The 7,307-nt window shown below is 47.6% G+C and overlaps 1 long non-coding RNA gene across 1 annotated transcript; it reads left to right on the forward strand.

Moving 5' to 3' along the window:
- Positions 1-2,327: 2,327 nt before the first annotated feature.
- LOC147237137 (uncharacterized) lies at positions 2,328-5,548 on the forward strand. Its single transcript, XR_015105922.1, has 2 exons — positions 2,328-2,445; positions 2,763-5,548. It is a non-coding gene; the product is annotated as an uncharacterized LOC147237137 (long non-coding RNA).
- The last annotated feature ends 1,759 nt before the right edge of the window (positions 5,549-7,307 follow it).

Raw genomic sequence — 7,307 nt, forward strand, 5'->3', positions numbered from 1 at the left:
ACTTTCACCCTTAATAACGGTTTGGACATTTTTAGTGTGTCTTTCTTTTACTCATAACGCAGTAATAAGATAATGTAATGATACCATCTGAATACTATTTTGCGCCCGCGCAGATCCTTCTATTCTGAACAATGCAAACCAAAATCCCAGGGAAAGAGAGAAGAAGATAGGAAAAAAAATGAGGTAAAAGAGGATTTCGTGTTTTCCGCTGACGTTGGCCGAAACTATATTTTGCAATTCCCAGCAATCGCGGAATAGCTCAAAACGCGATCCCAGTTGATTGGGAATATGAAATAAATCAATGGCGGATGGGATCGGCTCTCTGGCTGCATGACCGAAAAAGAAGAAGAAAAAGATGTTAAGTAATTCCAGGTTGAGCTGAAAATCCATGCGGATCGACGTATGATAGATAATAAATTTTAAAAACATATTTATCAAACCGGGATCAACTGGCCTCCTTTATAGGAAAAAAAAAAAAAAAAAAAAAAAGTGGGGGATTATTTCTGATTCGCCTCCCCGTCCAGCTGCCGATCAGGACGCCAGATTGATAACATTGATTTTTTTTTTTTTTTTTCCCTCCTCGCAGCGTCACAGTCACCTGACTGCCGCGGACTGGTGGAGGCTGATCAGGAGGTTTCAGCGAGCCAATGGCACGCCGCCTGTCAATCACCGCCGCATTCGCCAATGTGCTCCCCGCCCCCCACAGCTGAGAGGAGACCCCCCCACGCACACACACACACACACACACACACACCAGATCTGTGCACATGCAGGCAAAGGGTTAACAGAACCCCCGACCAGCTGACGGGGAGTCGCAGGAAAAGAGGGGATTTTTTTTTCCAGACTCTTCAGCAATGAAACATTCAAAAATAGGGGAGGACAGGAGGTTCAAACACACACACACACACACACACACACACACACACACGCACACAGTGAGTCCAAAGTGAGCATCTTGCCTCCCCAATTATTCATTCATCATTTTCAATTGTTTCCATTTCAGCTGTTCTCTGATGCAAAGTTGTGCGTTTATATTTTTCATTTATTTGTTTGTTTGTTTGTTTGTTTTGGGGGTGTCGACGGATCACATGCTTCCTTCACATCTACATCGGCATCTGTTTTTTTTTTTGTTTCTTCCACCCTTTAAAATATATATGATTTTAGTGTGAAGGAGAAATTAACTTTTATTTTAAAATGCCACAATTTCCTTTTCCTGCTGATTTTTGGTTTTTTATTTATCTATTTTGTACAATCACAAAGTACATTTTTGGCCAATTCTCAATCCTGTGGTGGATAAGGTTTTTTTTTTTAATGATGTGTGTGTGCGTGCCTGTGAGTATGTGTGTGTGTGTGTGTGTGTGTCTGTGTGTGTGTGTCTTTCATTCCCACTTCTCATTTCCAGTTTTTGCTGATTTCCACGAAGCCAGTCGACGGGGAGGTTTCAAGGTAAGCTTACTTTAATTCAATTAAATGTATTTTCTATTTGTTCACAGGTCTTTTGCTGATTGCTGGCAACCATCTGGGTGTTTTTTGGTATTATTATGGTCTGCAGGGCATCTGAGGTTCCTTTCTCCTTAATTTCCCTTGAAAGAGAAGTAAATATAAGAAACAAAAAAAAAAAACATTAAAAATTGAAAAAAAAAAAAAATCCATGACTTCCAAAATAAAAAGTCAATTAAGAATGATGGAAAAATATGTATAATGATCTGTAAATCATCCAAAAAAATTGAAAAATTAATGTTATAATACAAATGAATTTAAAGCGATAATAGAATTGAGCTAAACTTCCCCCAAATACAAAGCAGGAAATGAGTGAATTCATATGTTGCGTTCAAGGTCGTTCAAGGTTGTTTCACAACCACCAGACAAAAAATGCACCTGAACGCAACATGATGTTGCGATCGATATCTAATATTGATCCGTAGCGTTTACATCTGAACTGAATCCGGGAATCGGTTTCCTTTCGACCCCAGACGCCACCTGGAGGCTCGTCATTGGAAAGAACCGCAGCGCCTGAACGCAGCGCGTCACCCTGAGGCACCGGGTGATGCAAGGCCCCGCCGCTCTGACATCAGCACCCACCTGGGGCCTGAGGTCAGACGGGGTCAACGCCCCCAACACACACACACACACACACACACACATGATCATGTACAGACGACGACACCGACATTGCCGACCCTTCGCCGCCAAGAGGCAGATGGGGCGTTAAAATAAAAAAAGGATGCTGGGAGGTCCGGCGAGTCACCGGAGATCAAAGGGATGTGTCGTGGGTGAGTCATACACACACACACACACTCACACACACACATACCACCCACGTGACCCCGCCCTCCTCCCCGAGGAAAGCAGAGCGGCGGCGAGCGGAACGGCGAGTGGGCTCGGAGCGGCGACGGGTGAAGCTAATCAAAGTGGGTTTTAATATGTTTGGCAGCAGCGGGGGAGGTGTGTATGCCTGTGTGTGTGTGTGTGTGTGCTGCAATCCTTACCCGTCACGTCATCCCACTCACTCGCCCGGTGTGTGTGTGTGTGTGTGTATACGTCCGGATGAGTGTGTGTGCATTCCTCTCATTCATGGCATGAGTGTGCAGCTTCAGCGGATGACTCAGCCGCCGTCTTAAGGGGCCTTAAAACTTAAGGACTTTTTTCTTTTCCCTCAAAAAAAAAAAAAGTTAAAATAAATGGTGCCGTTGAGCTCCTGAAGTTTTTTAGAAAAAAAAAAAAAAAGGCCGAAACAAAATCATTTTCAATCATTTTAGAAGACGCCGGATTTGGAAGAATGTGGCTGGTTTATGGCTTGATCAAATGGATTGATTGATCGATCGCCACTCAGCCAATCGGCGGTAGCGGACGGGGGATCATCAGACGCCGCTGTCATGTGATCTACCAGACGTGGACAGGACGTCCTTGGACTTCCTGGAAGAGACCGCCGCTCCAATCACCTGCTTCGCTCACCGGCCAATCACACGTCTCCGAGATAACCCAAGATTGGACGTCTCTGTGAGGTTGACAGGTGACGAGCAGGTTAAACCCCGCCCACTCTACGATGACATCAGCCCGGCGTAACCCACGGCAACAGGTTTAACGGCAGAGAAAACGGAGAAACATTTAAGTTCCTCGTATCCGCTTCTACCGAGTTTTACGACCCCCTGATGAACCTACCGAAATGCAACATCTCTCGACTGCAGCCGTGTCGCTTCTAATTCAATTTAATTTCACAGCGTCGATTCTGATTTCAGCAACGAGTAAACGAATAGAAATGATAATTTTTAAAAAGTCAATGATAAATTAGAAATAAATTAAAATAATGTAACTATGCGGCAAATTGAATTTAAAAATCGGCAAAATCTAAGGAATGACGACAATATTATTATCTTGCTGTTATTGGATGCAGGGGAGTGTGTGTATGTGTGTGTGTGTGTGTGTGTGTGTGTGAGGCATTTGAACACCACAACCTACTTGTCGGGCCATGATGTATTCAGGACCCCCCCCCCTCCCCGAGAGACCACCTAATGATTTCTGTCTCGTTCTCTTGGCTGAATAACCACGAAGGAATGACACCGGGCCGCCGCTTAACCACAGGGAAACAATACCGCCGGCGCCATAAATACCCGAAGGTCGCACTGTGACGCATTTTATTGTACTTTAAAATTAAATGCATTTACGTCCACACAAAAAGAAAAAAAAAAAAAAAAAAACACGGTCGACCCGAGTCGCCCCGGACGAAAATCCCCAAAGCGTCTGTCCAGGTTTCTCCTCAGGTTTATGGGCCTCTTGAGATAACAGAGGATGTGAATCACAAACATGCGACGCGCCCGACTCTCACACTCGTTAAACGGCGCTCTGACGCTTTCTTCTCCTCTTTTCTTTCCAGACGGGTCTTCCAAGATCTTAGTCACCCCCGGCAGAATGAGAGAAAGAAAAAGAAGCTGAGAAGGAGTAGGGCGCCGAAAGGGAGATATGCTGGCTGGAGAAAAACTTTCAAATAACAATTCAAATTTTAAAAAAAAAATTAAAAAATACATTCAGAGGAAATTTTACATATATATTTATATAATTTTATATTTATAATTGTATTCATTTTTTTATTTCCTCTGATATAATTTTTGTCTCCACTTCCTGTTCCCTCCTTCCATTTAGAGGCCCCTGTTGTGTTTAGCATGTTGCTAGTGTCAGCTAGCCGCCTCTGTAGCTAGCATCCATAGCTAGCCGACAGCGGCGTGGCGCGTTTGAGGTGAGAAAAGAATCTTTCAAATAATAAATTCAAATTAAAAAAAAAAAAATTAAAAAATACATTCAGAGGAAATTTTACATATATATATTTATATAATCTTATATTTATAATTGTATTTATTTTCTATTTGCCCGGATGTATTTTTTGTCTCCACTTCCTGTTCCCTCCTTCCATTTAGAGGCTCTTGTTGTGTTTAGCATGCTGCTAGTGTCAGCTAGCTGGCATCCAGAGCTAGCCGACAGAGGCGTGCCGCGTTCGAGGTGACGTAAAAATGTACGTGGTGTCATAAGCGGAAGGGCAGGCATGCGGACAGGAAGTATGAACCGTCATGGCGCCATTCCACCTTGGATGCCTAGCTACGTGATGCTAACGCGGCTAGCTTGCCTCCTCCTACGCGGTGGGCTAAAGTTTGGATGTCAACTTTGCTAACTGATCACCGTCCCCGCCCAGTTCGGCCTTAAATCTCAAAATACGGGCGCTCCTCAAATTTAGGCGGTTCCTGGAGGGAGGGCCAGGCGGCGGCGGCGGCAGACTCAGCTGTCCCGCTATATATCAAAGTGTTTGGATGCTATCTTTAGCGACCATCAGCCTTTGCCGTCTGTGTCATCGCTCGTAGCTTACAAACACGGGGGCTTCTGTTTCATTGTTCAGCGGAAATGGACGATCCTATTGGCCGACGAGAAAGACGACCCCGGCCAGCTTCTTTTTTCGCCGTCCTTGTTGTTGTTGTGTGGCTGAAAATCACGGAAAAACAACTTAGTCCGTCTCATCTTGGAACTGGATTTGAGGGCTCGAACTGAACCTCATCCATTAATCTATTCATTTTCAAATATTTGGATTTTTTCGGATCAGTGACAGGAAGTAGGAAGTAGGAAACAGCTCCTGGATGACCTTTTCTTTGCGAATACACCATGTGCCCCTTCCGGCCACGCCCCCTCAGACCACGCCCCTCCAAGCCACGCCCCTCCAAGCCACGCCCCCTACAGACCACGCCAAGCACAGGCCAAGCACAGCAAATGTAAACAAAGGAGCCAATTAGCATCGGGTACAACGAACGCTAAGCTAAGCTGAAAATAAGAGTGGAGCTGATATTTGTTGTGTCTTATTTTGAAATGAGTGCGTTTTGCTCCCACTTCCTGCTTCTCTACTCGCCATGCCCTTCCCAGCCAATCAGAGCCGTCGCCTCGAAGAGATGGAATTTTGGGTTCGGCTAGCGACCGATCCATTAGCGTGCTAAACCGGGCTTCCGACCCGTTACCCGACCTGACCTGCTTGCCCGAATGTTTTTTAGCGCAAAATAAAAAACAAAACGAACTTTCTTTGTCTTCCCCTTCTTCGAGGCCTTCTTTCCGTCGAGAGAGCTCAGGCCTGTCGCTGGATTTCCTCGCGAGTTTCACCGCGGCGAGACAGAAATAAACACCGGGTGGAGGTTATGGGGGGCGGGGAGGGGGGTGGGGGGGGGAGTTGGACGACGGGAGCGGGGTTTCGAGGGGAGTCGGTGCCGAGGGGGCGGCGGTGCAGAGGCTATCGAACACCACGTTTTCAATCCCTGGCAGAAAAGCTGATCCCTCCTGTCTTTTCCCGCTTTTATTATTATTTTGTTTCATTTCAGTCGTCTCCGCCGCCCCCCCCCCCCCCCCCCCCTGCCCCCCAACCCTCCACCTCCACCTCCACCTCCCCCACCGGTCCACCAGGAGGTCTATGTTTAGACAGGGTAGAGTTATAAGCCCCCTCCTCCTCCTCGCCGCCCCTCTCCAACTCTTTGGCAAGTGGCGGATCAGTCAGCTGATCTGCGCTGCCGAGGGGATTTGGTGTTCCACGTAGGCTATTTAAAAAAAAAAATGACCCTCCCGCTCCTCCATCCCACCCCCGCTCTTTTTTTTCCACTTGCTTTTTTCGCTATCTCATGCAGCCGCCGTCTCACTCCCAGACGCATAGCAACCCCCGCCGCCCCGCCTTTTCAATCTCTGCCTCCCTGCCCGGCCTGACATCTCCTGCTGGATCTTCTCTGTCACCCACCATCTCCACCCACCCTTCCTCATCCCCACCTCTGCACACTTTGAAAACTGCTGAATTTGGATTAAACAGCTGTGGGTGCAGCAGGTGTGAAGGGCTGCTCGCTCTAACCCTCCGCCCGCCGAGTGTGTGTGTGTGTGTGTGTGTGTGTGTGTAGGGGGTGGGGTGGGGTGGGGGGGCGTCTAGACGTTTTCCAACATGCTCTGGAAATCAAAACCGGCAGGCTGAGAGGGATAATTCACTGTTTAGCGTTCCAGAGGGCGCAGGGAGCCCAGGGAGGAAGAGGGAAAGAAGCAAGTTGAAAATTTTTTTTTTTTTTTTTTTAACTTATTTATTCATTATCTTTACTGCTTATCCTGCACCGACTGTTACTGTGGGGGGGCGGGGGGGTCTATCCCTGCAGAAACATACGACCATTCATCCACCTGATACTGATGCTCAACCAATCACCCGCTCATTTGCCGATGCAAATCTACATATGCAAAACCCTTAGGAACCCGGAGAACGCTGAGGAACCCAGAAGAACCCAGATGAACCTGGAGGAACCCTGAGGAACCCAGAGGAACCTGGAGAACCCTGAGGAACCCGGGGAACCCTGAGGAACCTCAAGGAACCCTGAGGAACCCTGAGGAACCATGAGGAACCTGGAGAACCCTGAGGAACCCTGAGGAACCAAGAGGAACCCGAATGAACTCAGAGAACCCTGAGGAACATGGAGAACCGTGAGGAACCTGAGAACCCTGAGGAACCCGGAGAACCCTGAGGATCCTGGAGCACCCTGAGGAACCCAGATGAACCCGGAGGAACTCAGAGAACCCTGAGGAACCCGGAAAACCCCGAGGAACCCGGAGGAATCCAGAGGAACCAAGATGAACCCGGAGGAACTCATAGAACCCTAAGGAACCCGGAAAACTCTGAGGAACCTGGAGGAATCCAGAGGAACCTTGAGAACCTGAAGAACCCTAAGGAACGCTGAGGAACCCGGCGGAAACTGGAGAACCCTGAGGAGCCCGGAAGAACCCTGAGGAACCTGGAGAACCCTGAGGAGCCCGGAGAG

The sequence above is a fragment of the Fistularia commersonii genome, chromosome 1 (genome assembly GCF_037954325.1).
Source record: "Fistularia commersonii isolate RoL2024-O1a breed Wild chromosome 1, RoL_Fcom_v1.0, whole genome shotgun sequence".
Lineage (NCBI taxonomy): Eukaryota > Metazoa > Chordata > Actinopteri > Syngnathiformes > Fistulariidae > Fistularia > Fistularia commersonii.